The 18,363-nt window shown below is 36.7% G+C and overlaps 1 protein-coding gene and 1 pseudogene across 1 annotated transcript in view; one reads left to right on the top strand and one right to left on the bottom strand.

Annotated features, from left to right (window-relative positions):
* The window catches only part of SND1 (staphylococcal nuclease and tudor domain containing 1), a 412,206-nt gene that overhangs the window by 236,292 nt on the left and 157,551 nt on the right, over nt 1-18,363 (bottom strand). The gene's annotated exons all lie outside the window — the stretch shown is intronic.
* LOC129062932 (cytochrome c oxidase subunit 6B1-like) lies at nt 2,129-9,918 on the top strand (annotated as a pseudogene).

The raw sequence follows: 18,363 nt of genomic DNA, 5'->3' as shown, positions 1-18,363 counted from the left end.
CTTGTTTTCAGTAAACCTTCTTTTGAAACTGTTTTGCCTCCTCTCTTGATTTCTATACTGAGGAGCGGGACAAGAACCACTTCTCAGGTGACAATTCCTACCTTACACTTATGACAATAAACTGGAACACATAGATTTTAAGTTCCCAGAGAGGGGAAACCATGTCTTTTATTCACCAAAATTACTGCCACAGGGCCTGTACAGTAGAAGGGCGTAGAAGAAATACCTGTTTCATGAATAGCCTTCTGTCATCAGGAAATCTTTCAGACAAAATTCTGAAGGACACTTTTGAAATGAGGGGGTTAGGCATTCTGAAGACCATTTTATCCAGCTGCTGCCCATTCTGCTTTTTTATGTAACAAAAATACATTAAAGGATGAGGGAGAGGAGGAGTATTTTGATAATAAAGCTTTAATCAAAGCCATTCCTGTAACAGATTAAACAAGCAAAATATATATAAAATCCCACATTATTTGTTTTTCAAAGAGGTTCGGAAGGAAGGAAGGGAGGGAGGAAGGGAGGGAGGGAGAGAGGGAGGGAGGAGGGTAGCAGGCAATCTAATTAATATTTTGGTCCATTAGATTGTGGAGTTTGCTTAAAAGCAATTTCAAGGACCCTTTGGAGGAACTAAGATGAAAATTAGGGTTGAATTTATATCTCAATCTCTTATAATGACTGGAAGGAGTTTAGTACAAAAGAATAGCTTTGGGCCACACATAAGGAATTCTGAGGATCTATGAATATTCTTCATACAACTAATCGCTACAAAAGTGTCAAACCACCAAGGAACTTCGACTTTATGATGCTGATGATAATGAAATGACAAAATCTGAACCATCTATGCATAAAAGATAAGGTAGGGAAAAAACAACTACATATCCACAATATTTCCAGGCTAGAGCCTGAGTTAGTTTTAATATAACTAGGGCTGTTATGTGTGGCTATTTGCATAATTGACATATAATCCTGCCCACTATTCCACATGGCCAATCATAAATTCACAAAGAGCTATAATAAATACCCTGTCTTTCAAAATGAACTCTTACATGACTTGTCACTCTTAAGACAATTTCCAGGTAGTTATGAATATCCTCTATGCACCCCAGATACAGAAAAGACAGAATCATCTGAGCAAGTACAGCTAATGCAGCCAGGAGACAAAAGTAAGTACAATAAAATGTTTACACAGCTGAGATGAGAGAATGAACTCCCGAGCTGCTAATCTGCTGGGTTTGGTTCTCAGCAATGATGCCTATCAACTGAGTGAACCTGGGTAAGTTATTTAACTTCTCTGTGCTTCAGTTTAACATGGATAACTCTGCCTATCTTGCTGTTATAAGAAGAAATGCATTAATATGCATGAGGCATTTAGAGCAGGGCCTGACTCACAGTAAGCTCTGTGAGTCAGTTATTTTTAGATAAACATATACTGATTTTCTTAAAGGAGAGCCTAGCACACAGTAAGTGCTAAATAAGTATCCACAAGATAAATAAAGATGCCTAGACATATATATATATGTGCATATATATGTGTGTGTGTGTGTGTGTGTGTGTGTGTGTATATACAAATAAGATGAACACTAATTTAAATCATTAGACTACTGAAATCATAAGGCAGAATGACTCAATTAAAAACACTTTTCTCCTTAAAGAACCACAGCAAACAAGAATATATACTTCATGCATATTCATTCCAAGTTAGAAATAAATAGGGCCTATTTTAAAGAATGATATACTATTTAGTATTTATTTAGACATTTTCCAGATTAATGTTACAGGTACCAATTATTGGAGATTTTATTTACTGAATATATTTGAAGCAGAGTATAGGGAATCATCTTAATTAATAGGTTAACTAAAGATATTTTGGAGAATACTCTGGGCCTCACAAAATTAGGAAGACAATGAACAAAAACAGACCAAGTGTCTTATTTGCTTTGAACATTACAGAAGTTTCCATAATCCTTCTCAATATTTATGTATTCTTGCTTTTTTCCCTAAGAAACACCTAAATATAATTATTCTAAAAATGTAAGAGTTACCTATTTTTTAAAATTTTGAAACACATTTTCGTCACTGATTTATCTAGATAGAGGATGAGCTTCGAAACAAATTGGTAGGGGGGTTCATGGTTCTGCTTCTGGACACACTCTCGGCTTACCTCCCAGGTAAGCAGCAAGCACCTGAGGGGCTGGCTACTCAACAGAAGAGGATGTCAAGCTTACCCCCCCCCAGGCAACAAGTGTAGCAAGAAACAATGAGAGTCACAATTGAGAGCAACATATACATTTCCTAATAACAACACTTAAAAATAAAAAAAGAAACAGATGAAGTTAGTTTTTAAAATATTTATTTAGCTCAAAATATTCCAGACGTTATCACTATATCAATAATATAAAGGAAGTATTGAGATTATTTTATTTCTTTCTCTGATGTGAAGCCTTTGAAATCCAGTGTGTATTTGTCAGGTACAGCACACCTCAATTTGGATCGGCCACATTTCAAGTGCTCGACAGCCACATATGGCTATAGCCACCGCAATGGACGGGGCAAGGCACAGGAGTCTAAGCCTCATTCCTCTATTACATTATCTAGCTTTTGCAATTCTAACTTTCTCTTTTCTCCTCTGGGAACTTTTGTTATCTTCTAGTTTGTGAATCCTTATAAACATTCTTAAACCATATATGAAAACCAGGTATAAAATGTTTATCTTCCATTATATTTTAAAAATCTATGACCTCACTAGACTAGAAGGATAAGGAATTTACTTTTTTCAGCTTTAAAAAAGAATTTGGAGTGAAAGAATAAATTTTAGAAAGGAAAGAAATTCCTCAAATTTGTAACTACCAATACTTTAATGAAGATACTTTTCAGGAACTTCTGTCAATTCAATGGCTGTACTTTATTTACTCTTGCTTTGCTCACACAATTCTAGAATCCTTTACCTTAGTGTCTGAAATTTAGTCTAATGGATGGACAGTGACTAGAAATTCAGGTTAAAGAAACATGCTTTTGGAGTTATGAATAATGCTTCTGGTGACTACTGATATTATTAAAAAGAAAATGAGCAATTGGTATATGTGAACTATTTATTTTTATAACCATAACCCAACGCTGGAATTTATATGCTCCATCGGCACATCTTTGAGCTCTGGTATCTCTTAAATTAAAACAACTTTTACAGATACATTGACAAAGGACTGATTATACAACTACTACTGCAAAGATAAAACAATGCTCCCTTCCTACTTCTCCAATCCAATGTAGATGTATTCTGTAGCATCCCCTTCAAAATCATTGTAATTAGCTGCTGAGGCTGGTTGTTTATTCACATATATTCAAGTTGCTTTCTCCCATCTACAATCACACTTCCAAACTCCCCCACATAGTCAGAACTATTTTAAGCACGTATGATTTTCATCAATGGGATGTTCATCTATAGTGCTCATAAAACTCTATAAGAACAGAGTCAAGGGACTTTCCTATTGACATATTTGTGGCAAAACGAACCCCTTACCACCATTCCTCCACCCCCAACTTTCCTGCTGAATGAGCAGAGGCTTTTCTATCTGTTTTGAGGGAAGAGGTAAAATCCAGTTTAACCCAGGGCCCCTAGAGACATTAGGAAGCTCTATCTGACATTAGGCCGGCATCAAAGTGGACATCCATGCTCTACAATAAACATTCAATAAACATTTAATTAGAAGCATACACTGGCATGAGACCCATAAATATATGTGAAACCATTTCATATAAGGGGCCATTAGAGATTGTTATCACTACTTCTAGAAATATGCCAATCTGGCAACAACCATGTCATTAAAATGGACTTAATATATACTGCACAATTTGTAGTAGGAGGGAAATAATAGGCACATATAAATCATTATAGAAATATAGTTTGACAACTGAAAATATTTCAAGTAAATCTGATAGGGATCACAGAGAAAAAAACAGAGAACACTATTTGAAAATAACCTCACAGCTGCCAGAACTTTCATTACTCTTCTCGATTCAAGTCCTTATAAACCTACAAATATATTAAAAAAGTGCAACATATATTTGTGCTAGTGCCCTGACCACTATATTAGTCATTACTGTATATGATACAACTCATCCCAATACCTAATTTTAATACAACTCTGTTTATGTCCCTAAAGAAGAATGCTGGGAGCCCCAGAAAGTGCCAAAAACTGCCCCCTGTGTCCCCTGCATGTCTCGTCTTACCCCTCATGAGAGCCACAATCACCTACTGCCTTCCTCTAGAGGATAAAAGTTGAGTGGGAATCTTTTTTCTCCTTTATATAAGTGTCAATCACAGTCATGTGTCCAGAATTTCCAAGGTCAGCATCAGTCAGGGGAAATTAAATCACTCTGTCCAGAACTCTCCCTGGAGGAGTTCAAGCCACGCAAGCAGCACAAATATACAGAGATACTTATGCCTTTGTGTAGAATACATACAATGTCACCCAGTCTTTAAAACAACGACGGCAGCAAAACTAAGATGCGAGGCTTAGGGATATGAAGAAAGGGGATGTGCTTAATGACATCTAAGAAAAATTACTGAGGGAAAAAAGGCTATTATTGATAAAAAAAAAAAACAAAAAACAATGGTTACGTTACATTTTCTGTGCAAATATACGCCAGTCTGTGAAGAAAATGTCTCCACTCAACAAAAGACGAAACTGGAACACCTAAGCAATAAAAGTGGGGGCTAAAGTATTCATCTTGCCAAGAATTCCAATAAATTCTATTGCTCTGAGGGCTATGTATTGTCTGGGTGAGCAAAGTCAGTATAGAAAGGCCATCTTTCATTCACTACAGTTCAGAGAACACCCATTTCTCCAGCATGAGCTGGCATTTAGAAATCACTCAGACAAAGGAAATATATTTATATTCAGGTGAGTTAACTAAAGTCCACACTTAGAATGGAGAAATATATTTATATTACGGTAAGGTAACTGGAGTGCAAACTTAGAATGGTGTCTTGGACTAAAAGAAGTGTGCCATGGCCTCAAGGGGAATTAGTAAGAAAAATATTAATAAGAAAATGTTTTTCTTACTAAAATATTAGTAAGAAAAAAAAAGAAAAATAGTTCAAGGATACTGCTCTTCTGTTAAATAAAAAAAACTTCAGTTTCGTCCCTAAGTAAAGATTCTAAGATATCAGATTAATAGTATATGCCTTTCTTACTTGGTACACACCAGCCTCTCCCTGTATTTCACACAGAACACAGAGGCCCACTAAATGAAATTAAGTTCCTTGATCAAAGGCACAGAGTGCACAGAGCATTTACACTTAAGGTCAATGTCTGAAACTCCACACCGATACCGATCAAAGACCAACCTGAGTTGCATCTGTGTCCACCTCCAAATTCAGGTCTCCTGACTTGGTGTAGCTACTGTTTTAAAAAACAGTATAAATATATACAGTCAATCCCAGGCCACAAACAAATTACATTTTCAGAAACTAGGTGATCAGCACTTAACAATGAACATTTGTCAAATGCACTGCTTGCATCACAAATAGCCCAAATGCATGGAGCAAGTTAGCTCTAGGCAGCTGTAGAGACGAAGATGCCTTCTCCCAGACTCACAGTCCTCCAGTGTCCACCATTAACTTATCAGGGACAAGAATACAATTATTGCTCGAGTTGTTCAAAAAATTAAAAATAGAATTACCATAAGACCCAGCAATTCTACATTTGGGTATTGGGTATATTGAACCCAAAAGAACCGAAAGCAGCCTAAAAGATATTTGCACCCCATTTTCATAGCAGCATTATTTGCAACTACCAAAAGGTGGGAGCAACCCATAAATCCGTCAATGGATGAATGGATAAACAAAATGTGGTATAAACATAAAATGACGTATCATTCAGCCATAAAAGAAAGTAAATTCTGACACATGCTATAACTTAGCGGGACCTCAATGACATTAGGCTAAGTGCAATAAGCAGTCACAAAGTTGAAATACTGTACAATCCCACTGAAAGAAGATATCTAGAGTGGCCCAACTCAAAGAAACAATGTAGAATGGTGGTTGCTAGGGGCTGGAGAGAGGAGGGAATAGGGAATGTTGTTTAATAGGCACAGAATTTCAGTTTTGCAATATGAAGTTCTGGCGACTGGCTGCATGACAATGTGAATATATTTAGCATTACTTAACTGTATGTACATTTTAAATTGGCTAAGATGGTAAAATTTATTCAATGTGCACATTACCACAATTAAATATGTGTGCATGTTTGCTTGGCAAATTCTACCCACATGTTCCATAAGACAATAACTTAGCAGCATGAACCAGGCAAAGGCCAGACAACTATTACCTCAAACCCAGTAACTGCAAAATCTTCAGGAAGTTCAAGAGAATACTTCCATTCATTCCCAGAAAAATATATGGTTACCCAAAGGCAGTAATAATTAGAACACACGTCGAATTACCCATTTAAATAGGAGAAGTCCAAGGTAGGATAAATTATTCCACCTTTCTCAGTATATGAAATATCTTTGTCTGTTTTCCTGCTTTATAAAAAGAAGAGCCAAGTCAAGCAACATGTGAAGGTACCACAAGTATAATTGAATGTACCACCTTCACCATTTCTCAGAGGCAGCCATAGAGTGGGACAGAGCCATCTATAGCCCACCCGACTTCCTATAAAATTGTCAAATATTTTTGGATGTCTTGTGCTCTGACCACTCCCTCTATGAAGAATAGACTTCCCTTCAAGATTTGTCAGTGTAGATCTACATGCATGGGGAATTTTCTTTGTGTCTCATCATAATTTTTCCACCTCTATCCAGTTCTCCAGTTGAGTTTAATCACTGTTATTCATTTCTTTGTCTAATGAACCTTCTTCCATTTTCATGTGTTTCTGTATGTGGTATTTTTCACTGTTGGCAGGAACCAAAATTAGTACACCTTTGGAGGTCAAACTGGCACCTGTTCTAATGTTTAATATGTGGATGTCATTTGACCGAGCATTTCCACATCTAGGAACTTAGTCTATAGAAACAAAGATATACGTAGAAGAACTCTGTCCTTTCTTTGTGTTGTTGGTAGTTTAACTTAAATGCATAATTACAAATTGTGATCTAAGTCTCAAACTAGGCCATGAGTTCAAAGTTGGCAATAATTATGGCTATTTGTTTTCCACTAGTGTATTACCAGCACTTCTCAAATATAAAATAGCTGTTAAAAGCAAAGGAGAGCTATACATTCTGCTAATAAAAAAATTTTTAAAAAAAGAAAATGCACAATGGTACATATAATATAATCCTGTTTGGCAGGAAGAGATTCAGGGAAACACAGAAACGGAATCTGAAGGAAAAAACCTAACACTGTTAGAACGGCTCACCTCCAAAGGTACAATTACAGGGTACTTTCAATTTTACACTATCACCGTACGTTTCTGAAATTAAAAAATTTTAATTATATTTGGAAGAGGAAAAAAGATTAATTTTTTAAAAAATAAGCAAATGGTCAACTGGAATAAAATATATAAAGCTAACAGGTGCCTTTATTTAAAAAAAAGCAGTTGGCCTGTTCACAACCACACACTTCAGTGTTACTATTTTGTCACACTATTTCCCAGGCTGGGGCAGGTTCCCCACTCGGTAATGTCTGCCGACCAATAAGAATTATACAGGGCGGGCTAAACCCTGTTAGGAGGACACAACTGTGAGGGTTTCCGGGTGCCCAGTGGCGCACTATTTCCATGGCAGGTGGGCATCACTATCTGCAAATGAACTGCCAATCTCACTGTGAGCTGATAATGATGCTGCCACCACCACCTGCCTGCCATATGTTTTCTCTACTTGTCATGTAACAAGGAAGTGCATTTTGGCATGCTGATCACTGACATGTCTGATACTACTGATTGATGTTTGTTATACCTCACTGCAGCCCTACAGATAGCTGAGGAAATGTAAGTGAAGGATACAAAATAATATTATGCCAACTGACCATTCACCAAACCCCAACATTCTGCAGTGAACTAGTCTTTTAGTTCTAAGACCAGGAGCTACTAATGTCTAAAGAGCTGTACCCTATCTCCAATTCATGCCCTGTGATCCTGTTTACCATTAGTACAGTGGATGAACGGCACAAGTTTCCCCTGCAGCCCAAGTCAGTTCATTCTGTCTCCCTAAATCATCATAGTACAGTCAATAAAAACTGATGTTAACCAGATTAGCAAAGAGTGTTACATTATGAGTCTCTGTCTCATGGTAGCAGATAATCTGAAGATAACAAAATATGTTAAAAGATGTTTGGAGTAGCAATAAACTGCCTGTACAGCCACTGCCGCTATTAATAGAACTCAGAACAAAAACAACAGCTACCGTTTAGGATGCCAAAAATGATACAGATAGAAGCTACAGAAGGAGTCTTCCAAAAAAATACATTCTGTATAGGTTTCACTCTCTCAGTGGTTGCATTTGCTTCTCAGTTTCCTTGCACACACTCACTCAAAGGGAACTGAGCTGTAATTCAGGTTTCAAGGACTCTCACACCTTCATTATTTAGCCTGTCTGAATATATTCTTGGTATACACCGCAATGTATCTCTCCCTGATGTGTCACGTACGGTAATTTCTATGAGCTGCTCTTCATACCAGCTGACCCAATTCCTCTCCTGCCTCCCCTAAGAGTCCACAGTGGAAAAACCAATGGTAAACTCTTCTACAGCAGAGTTGTAAAGGAATAAACATGAAGACCCAATAAGCTCTCCTCCATAACTCAGCATGGAAAGAATTTTTATTCTTGTGCTTACAAGATTAGTATCTCAAAAATACAGAAGTTGTTTTATTCAGATAACTTTTTGAGCAATAAATTTGTTAATCTGATCATCAAAAGACCAGTCTAAGAACACAGTGATATTTACACTAAAAAATCAGCAACTGAGATTTCTAACTAGAGATAAGAGCTTATTGCAATCACTGGCCAAGAACTTCATGCAAACTACCCTGAGAAGAGACTTTCCATCTCAAAAGAATAATCTAAAGCCCAATCACTTAAAGAGTACATTCCAGAGCAACCTGTAGATGCAGGAAAATCAAACTTACTGTGTTAAAAAAAGAACAAGCAAAAATGCAAAATGCCACATATATATAGTATGCATACACACACACACACACACACACCCCCTCATATATATACACATACTATATATACTATATATATAATATAGATACCAGCAGGAAAATCAAACTTAATGTGTTAAAAAAAAAGCAAAAATGCCACAAATATAGTATATATATATACACTACATATATATATATATATAAAAAATATAGAGATATATATCTCTCTCACACAGAACAGTGATGTATTAAATACATTAAAAAACAAGAATAAAGTTTCAGGTTAATTGTGTGCTGAAATAGAAAGGATAGATCCATAACATATTGTCTCTTTATTTTCTCTGTAAAAGATAAGCCGAGATGCATAGGCATGTTTTAATAGTGATATACTGATAAAACTAGAACCTGCAATAAGAAATGGTTGCAACTGATGTAAGTTTGTAAATTGAAATGCTGTACTATGTCTACTGAGTATTCTGTTAGTAACATCTGATAAAATTCCTGTGAGTAAACATCACAATAAACATAAGAATACAGCAATTAGGAGCAGCTTCAGGGGCCTGTTTAGGAATCAGCAACGTGGCAGACTCCATCAAGACCAAAATCAAGAACTACAAGCAGCTTTTGATAGCCTCTTCCCCAACCAGAAACAGAACAGGAACTGTTAGCAGAACTACCTGGACTTTCTCCCTGTGAGAAGGCAATGACTGCTAAAGAGGGTGACGTCTCCATGTGGGAATGGTACCAGTGTGTTTTCAAGTCCCTTTGCCCCTTATCCTGAGTGTCTGCCTGGGATGACCACCGGGCGGCAGGCACACTTCCTAGGAAGATCTGAACTGCCTGCATCCCACCTGTCCTCTGTCCTCCATCCTTCTCCCAGGGAGGTAAAGGGGGACCCGGGGACCTCTCACCCTAGGATCCTGAATCATGGCTTAACTAATAATAATTACTTGTTGGAAAAGTGTAAAAAACAAACAAACAAACAAACAAAAAAACCCCCACAGGAATTAAATCACTTAAATATTCAATTGTAAGTACAGGGTTCTAAAGCCTAGAAAAACATCCTACAGTTAGGAAATTGCAGGCATGTTATAGACACTCTGATCAGGAACAAACAGAAAGAACACAGAAGAATTAACTGGTATTGATCTCATAAAAATCAATGCCCAAGCCAGAAATGAATATAACCAATTTTTAATAATTCCACAATATATCAGTAATAAATCTTTATCTGATAGGTTTTTGTCCTGTATTAACATCTTTGCTTCTCCTGGTATGAGGATATTTTTTAGCTGCTCAGAGGTGGCTGGGCCATGGAGCAAGGAGAAGCCATATTAATATTTACAACATGCCGGTTACTCAGGTTAAATAATCTGTTCAAAAATCATACAAGAAGGGTCTTCTACAATACAAAAGGCAAAGTCGTACAATTTGGGATTAGACTAGCTTACAAAGAATGAAAATAAAAAATATTTGTATAGTGAGTAACTTTTAACAATGATTAAGATTTAAATGCTTTTTTATATAATTAAAGATGTCTATTTTTAATCGAACTCTTAGTTAACTGAGCTTTTAAGGGATAAAGCCAAATGAATGATTTTTATTTAAAATCAGACTGCAAGGGAACAACACAGTTGTACCTATGGCAAGCATACACTACTGCATAAGAGAAAGTAGAGTATGCAGGATTACGTGAATTCCCCGAATTTAAATAGCAATTCAATGAAAGAGTTATGGCTAGATCCTAAATATCAGAGCAAATAAGATCTGAAGTTACAAAAATAATAATCCACAGTAAATTAAGTCACTTCAGTCTGTTATATGCCTGTAGAGAATTAAAGTCTGGGAAGGTTAGCCCAAGGATATTCCTATTCAAGTTTGAGTCATTTTATACACTACCCTTAAAATAAATGGATGATACAATGCAGGTGGCTGAAGGTGTTGTGTTCATATACGAAGTCTGAGAAACAGAGAACCTACTACTCCTGTTATTGACTCCGGTTCTCTCCAAACTATCCAACTGACAGCTATACCTCCTGTTGCTCCATATACAAGCAAATTAAAAAAAAAAAAAAAAATACAAAGGAACTATTTTGTTGTTATGTTGTTTTAAAATAAGGGAATAGTTGATGGTTAAAAAATTAAGCATTAATTAACTAGGTTAGCCCTGGCTGGGTGGCTTAGTTGATCTGAGTGTTGTCCCAAAATGCCAAGGTTGTGGGTTCAATTCCAGGTCAGGGCACATACCAGAAGGAACAAATGAATGCATAAGTGGGAACAACAAATGGATGTTTCTTTTTCTATCTCTAGAAAATTAATAAATTAAAAAATTAAAAAGAACTAAACTCAATGAAATTTAAGAGAAAAAGGAATAAATATAAATTCTGAGAAAATTAGAGAATTAAAATCTCAGGAAACATAAAAGCTTGACCTTTACAAATGAGATAAAATGTATGGGATAATGGGAGTGGGGTGGGGGTGGGGTGGGGAAGGAGCTATTACACTTTTTAAATGACCAAGTCCTGTCTAAAAAAATATTCAGTAACACCAAGTAACAGATGGAAAAGCTTTTTTGTCCTTCACATCTCTAAATTTTAGACCTACCCAGGTCTAGATCTGATTTTGTATGCTTAGTGAATCTAACTGATTCTTTTATACACTATGACTGTTTATTATAACATAAAATAAAACCACACTACCACATTCCACAAAAATTAGAATGAACACAGACTGGTAAAATAAACATCATATCATCACAGAATAAAATGACATAGCCACTGAAATTACTACATTAAAAGTTCATTTAACAATGTGGGAAAATGTTCAGGTTTTACTGTCAACTGAAAACCTAAAGTCATATAGATTGATTCAGGTATAAACTTATATAAATAGAAGAGAATATGCCAGAATATTAAAGTGATTTAAATTACTTTTATTTTTCCTTTATTCTTTTATAACAACATATGTTGTTTCTTAATTGGGGAAAAAATAAACACAGAAAGAAAACTAAAGAATATCATAATTAAGGTGTAATCTAAGGTAACATTAGTTAATGACACTCCTAAAAAGCAGTAACCTGTTACAATAGGAGAGACTAGACTCTCTGGCTCTAACTTTCCAGAAGACTTATAATCAGCTGACCAATTCTTACTGATTGCATGTTCCTACTTCCCTACTTTAAAAAAAATAACCTACTAAGTCATGGTAACTGTGTACAACATCCCAATAAGGAGATTTAAAAAAAGTGGTAAATATACAACCTAAGATGGAAGTCAATGGGGTTACTCACAAAGGAAGGTCAAGATTAAAGGCTTGCAAAGCTTTCCAAAGTCAAGAACTAAAGAAAGATGATGGTAAAAAATAGCAAGATAATCAGAACTACCTAATTGAAGACACTCCATTGCCCAATTATTTTTTTAAAGCAAGCTTAAAATATAAAATAAAAATGAGATTTTTAAAAAATATCCTTATCTATGGGAATTGCAAAGGAATCCATCTTTCCCCAGCAGTGGGAACGCTGCTCCCACTAGAGCGATGGCAAAACCAGATAAAGTGACCAATGCAATGAACATGGACAAAGATCAGAATTTACATTCTAGGAAAGTGAGTCCTAAACCTAAACTGCTTTACTTCTCTAAAGAAACAGGCTTATGCAATTTCATAACATGAACAAAAATCAAAGAGTTAGCCTTGAACATTTATACTTGTTCTGCCTCCAATGACCAATGAAAGAAATAGATTCAATTACCTCAGGGAACTTAACTTTGGTATTTATAAAAACAAAATAAAACCTTACTATTTTCCTAAAAATGAAGCTTTCTGTAACTGCCTTTCTATGAAGAATTAACAAAAATTGACAGAGAATTTTTTCTGAGACATGAAATGACAACAGTGGAGTATGTATATAAATTATGCCACTTAATTGTAAAAATGGACACCACTTAGAATCAGTGGGAATTTAAAGGCAACATCAGGGAAAAATGACAGTACTATAACATAAAATTGTCTGCATGACCAGTTTGCCTACATTTATTAATAAAGCAACATTTCTACCTCATTGTTTTCAATATCCCCTATATTTACTATCAGAGCAAATCCTTAATTGCTTAAGTGTTGACTATGATATGAGCAACCAAGAATCATCACTATATAATACAAATCATAACAAATCTCTCACCTGACGTACTTCAAACAAAATACGCTGCCTATGAGATTAGAAATAAACCTACTTCATAGTATGATTTCAAATTTAATGAATATCTGAATTCATTAATCTATTTAAAAGCTCAGCTTTTAAAAGTAAATGTATCAAATGCAAATATATAATGTTTTGAAATCCTGAATTAATGACTGAGCATTCATTTGGGGAGCTGCAGAAAAGCAGCATATCCTACACCCCTCATTTCTTTCGGATGGATGATCAAACAGCTATGTTTGCATTGGTACAGTCAGGGGATGGAGATCCTTCCATTTTGAGCTTTAAGTTTGAGATTTTAAGAGACTGGCGGTAAACAAACAAACAAACAAACAAACAAACCCAAAAAGGACTGAGGCATACTTTTCCCTTTATTTAGGTTCTTTTGGGCCACTGTAAATTAAGTTCGCATCATCCTGCCAGTTCCCATGGAAACTCTATCAGGCTGTGAAAAATGTACCAGGAATCTCAGAAAAGAAGGAAATGGGATGTTAAGAGTGCTCTCCAAACTCTCCCTTCCCCAGGGCCACTTCCTCTCTGAATCAAGCTGATCCTAGTCAGGGCCACGGAGCAGGGGTCAGGGCAGAGTGGGGCGGTTTGAGGATCAAAAAAAACTTTCTTAAGAAGGTGGAGCAACAGACTAATTTTCTAAGGCTGGTTGTAAAGGCTACAGGAGCCAAGGGAAATAAAATGTTAGCCACCTTCTCCCTCTTAAGAATTCACTTTACATTCCTCCCCTCTCCCCCACTGCTCCTTTCCCACTTCCCTTTCTCTCGGTCTCACTCAACCTCATATCAGGACACAGAAAAGAACTAGCGCATTTTATTTGTCATTATATACTGCTCCGTGTTCTTAATATTCCTAAGCCCTGACTCCGTAGTTTGCAATTATCGACTGAGCTCTTTCGTTATGCCAAGCATTGCATTTAACATGTATAACCACATTTAATGTTCATGACAGGTCTGAGTTAGGTAACGCTACCCTAGAGGTTCAAACTCATGTCTATATGGTTCCAAAGCCCATATGCTAATAAACCACTATGAATAGCCAACAATAGGACAGTGATTAAATATTCACTTGATATTAAATGATAAAAGTACGTCATGTAGAAATCTATTTAATGACACAGGGAAACCATCATATTGAAGGTTACAAAACAGTAAGTACCATATAATTACCAGCTAAGTGAAAATTATGCAAATGCCCAAATGCATAAAAAGAAGACTAGAATAATCTACACTCAAGTATTTCAGAAGCCATCCCAGGGTGGTAGTATCTTTTGGTTTTAACTTTTTCCCCCAAAATATTTGTTTAAAATAAACAAGTGTTGCTTTTGTGACTGATAAAATGGGCAGTAACTATTACAACAAAAGAGCAAAAACAAAATACAGTTCATAAACAAGGATAGAATAGACGGTATCATCCATATTAGCAGTACTAACAATTACATCTTCAAGTAGGATAATTATGGCCACAGAGTAAACTAAGCTGAAATTTTGTAGGAAAATCGTGAGCTTTCCCTAACTTGTACAGATCAACACCAACAACCCTTTAGCACTTTTAAGTGCATAAAAATGAAATACACAAGTTACTATTTTTGGTCATACATACAAAATGTAACTGTATTTATGATGCTAACATTTGTGTAACATGGGAGAAGAATATCCACTCACCCACAAACACATCTGCCTATACAGGCCTAAAATAGCTCTGGAAAGGTTTCTAAGGAAATGGAAACACTGGTTGTTTTTGAGATGGCAAACTGAGTCAGTGAGGGGCCGGGGAGGAGGATTTAATGGTGCCGTACTCGACACCATTTAAATAAAAAGTGAACACTACCTCCTCAAAAAAAGAAGTTTTACTTAAAACAATGTTATTGGCTTTCTAATAAATAAAAATACCTAAAAGATTAAAAAGATATGTTAACTAATTTAAATATCTGGTTTTTTTACACAATAGTTTGTCAAAAATATTGTTTCCATATTGGCTTTCCTGCCAAATGATTTCAAAATGTCTATCTCAGCAAATGAAACAATAAAAAGCATTTAGTTTCTTGACTTGCCTTTGAAAATCTTTAGGAGGAAATTAAAAAAAGAATCACAGTTTTATCCATATATGTGCTTTCTAAAAATGATGTCTACAGCTATTTTCAAAGAAGAACATGTTATGTTAAATAAAACAAAAAATGTTTTAAATAATGTCTCTCTGTTTAAAAATTAAATGTAAAAAATCCTAAAAGGTAATGTATCTTTGCAGGGAGCAATCTCTGTGTGAACAGAAGAAATGAGGACCCAAAGACATCAACCCTGTACTACACTCATTAACCTGGATCCACAGGGCTGGAGGACAGGGATGATGACACGGAGTCAAGGAAGAAACAATCAAATCTGACTGTGAATGCCAGGAAGTTAGGCCATATAAGGAAAATATACTTCCCACAGACTCTGAAGCAGGTCAAAGAGTTATCCACATGGTTGTTTTCTTTTCTTAGCAGATACAATGTCCAAGCAACCAGTGTGGTGCTGGTGCCTGGGGCAGCATCAAGCTGACGTGTCATTAGAGCACCTAGCAAGGACTCACATACCCTGTTCCATCAACTAGAAACCCTCAGGGAAGGGAAATCCAGACTAATTTCTTCCTTACCCATGGTTTCCCTTCTCCAAAATCAGCAGGAAAGGAAATGATAAAGTAGGCAGAGAGTTTAAAATGTATTACAAAGCTATCTAGCCTAGAAAATTGTGTGCTCATCCAGAAGGGTTCCTTGGACTCAAGCCCAAGGAACAACTGAAAACATCAAGCAAAATAAGTGGACTTTGTTCAGAGAGAAGCTAATGCTCTGTCAACTCTGGTTCTGAACCAAGTTGTATGCTGCTGAGAGAAAGAACAGAAACAAGAAAAAATGACATTTAGCAAATCACTTTTTTCCTCTTAAGGCCAGAAAGGTCCCAGGGATCCACAGCAACAGCCAAGTCAGAGAGTAAGGCAGATGGGCGTGTGTGTTGGAAAATGAGAGCTACTGCAAGCTTCGAATTTTGAGGCTGCTCATGCTGATGGTCTAAGCACCTTTCAGGAGGGGAATGGAAAATGGAATGCAGAGGGATGGGAGGGGAAAGAAAGGATATAGCAAGAGGGAGAAAGAACAACAACAAAGAGCTTAGAGACAGAGGGAAGGGAAGGAGGAGTCTGCACCTGTAAAGAAGGGACATAAAGACTATCAGTAGCACCTTCACTCTCTGACATAATAAATCCACATAGACTTAGTGATCATATTACCATATTCCTTCAGAAAGCTATGATTAGCGACCACCAAACCAGAAATACTGAAGAGCGACAACGTGACTCATCTTTGTCTTTCATCTTCAAACACTCTCACACGCTGGGGAGTTCAAACCGCCTGCTGCTTTTCTTCTGCGCAGCTGGCAGCACCACTGGCAATGGGAGAAACTAGTGGAAAATGCGAAAAAGCGGCAGGCCAACATCAAGGAGTCAATCATTCTGATGGATCTGGCTTCTAAAGACGATACTTCAACGTTTAGTGAACTGATGAATGATAGAGGGAAGGAAACACCAGCCCTCAAATGGAAAAAAATCATTTGAGATAGACATAGGTCCTAGAAAGGGAAGAAAAGAGGTCCTTGCCTCAATAGTAAACTAGACTGGAACCCCAACCATAACAATTTTAACATTTCAGATGAAAAGGTATGTCAGTAACACAAGCAGAAGAAAAGAATTAGTTCAACTTCCTGGCTTTCTCTTGTGGTATGGGAGGAGGCCAGTACGTAAAAGATACTTAAGAGTCATTCTACAGAGGTGGTAGAGATTTATACTGCGGTTGCCTCAACAAACAAGCTGCTAACATTCAGCGCTCAGAGTAAGAGGATAAAGATTCATCCTGTGGTCACAGGACTCAGGGGAGTGCGTGTGTCTCACATACTCGAACTCTGTCATGTTGTCTACCACAGGTATTCACGTTTATTTCATTGATTTTGAAAAGAAAACAAAAGTCTTTGTTGTGAAAAGATTAAACATTCACAACTATAAGGTCAAGTAGGTCAATCAGTGTAAAGAGGGTAAAAATCTTCATTACAGGCTTTAGGAATAGAGATCTTTGGCGACTGCCAGTCTACTCTTCTTTTACAGATAAGGAAACTGCCATAATAGGATACACCCAAGATCAGGGAGTCAGGTGAAAAACAAAAAAGCCTAGGTGCACTTCAGGTCTGAAGCTCCAGATTTTCTTCACTTCCAGCCCATCCTGTAAGGTGGAGCCCATGCCAGGAAATGGAAATCGGCCTGTCTCTTTATGTGGCCTTTCCCAGACTCACTACTATGAGAACTACACATTGATTAGTAAATGTTGTTCCACCAGAGCCTAATTAGAGATACCAGGATGACTAAATGAGCCTTTCTGGATTTTTGGATTCTTTAGTAAGATCATCTTTTTAGAAGATAGAAAATATGTTTCTTTATATATATTTTTTACACATTAAGGAAGCAAGGTACACTGTAAGAAATGAGTTCATCCCAAGTGTAAGAATTTGGACATACACAATCTCCAAGTGCAGATCTTTCTGAGTCTGAGGTCACAGAAATGACTTATCCTCTTCATTGCAACAAGGGCTGACAAACTGTGGACAAGGCTGCAGGCCTGAATTTGAGGAGCTAGTGTCTACTGCCACCCTGAAGAAATTAATCAGTTTCATCCTTTCTGCCCTGCCCCAAAGTTATTCCTAATGCAGCATCTGCTGCCATTCCCTCCTTGTACTCGTACAACCAAAGAAATCAGGGCTGTCAAAATACTACCACTATCTTACAAATAAACAAAGAGGCTTCATGAATGCACAGACCACACACTTAGGATTCTATTTCTCTGCTCTCCAGCCTCAACTAGAAAAGTAAAGAAGCTTCCCCAGCTCTCCAGCTGCATGTGCTACCAACTCCCTCCAAAAATGTTCACCTAATTTCTAATCAGTGCCCAAGCCACTTCTGTGGCTTTCTTCCTTCTTTACATTCCCTTCCCTACTCGTGTTCTTTTCTTTCTTTCTCTTCATTTTTTTTTTTTTAAATAAAGAGGGCCAGAAGTTT

This window comes from Pteronotus mesoamericanus, unplaced genomic scaffold, assembly GCF_021234165.1.
Source record: "Pteronotus mesoamericanus isolate MK-2021 breed Mesoamerican mustached bat unplaced genomic scaffold, CSHL_Meso_final scaffold_85, whole genome shotgun sequence".
NCBI lineage: Eukaryota > Metazoa > Chordata > Mammalia > Chiroptera > Mormoopidae > Pteronotus > Pteronotus mesoamericanus.
Note: the sequence above shows the minus strand (reverse complement) of the source record. Positions and strands in the feature narration are given on the sequence as shown.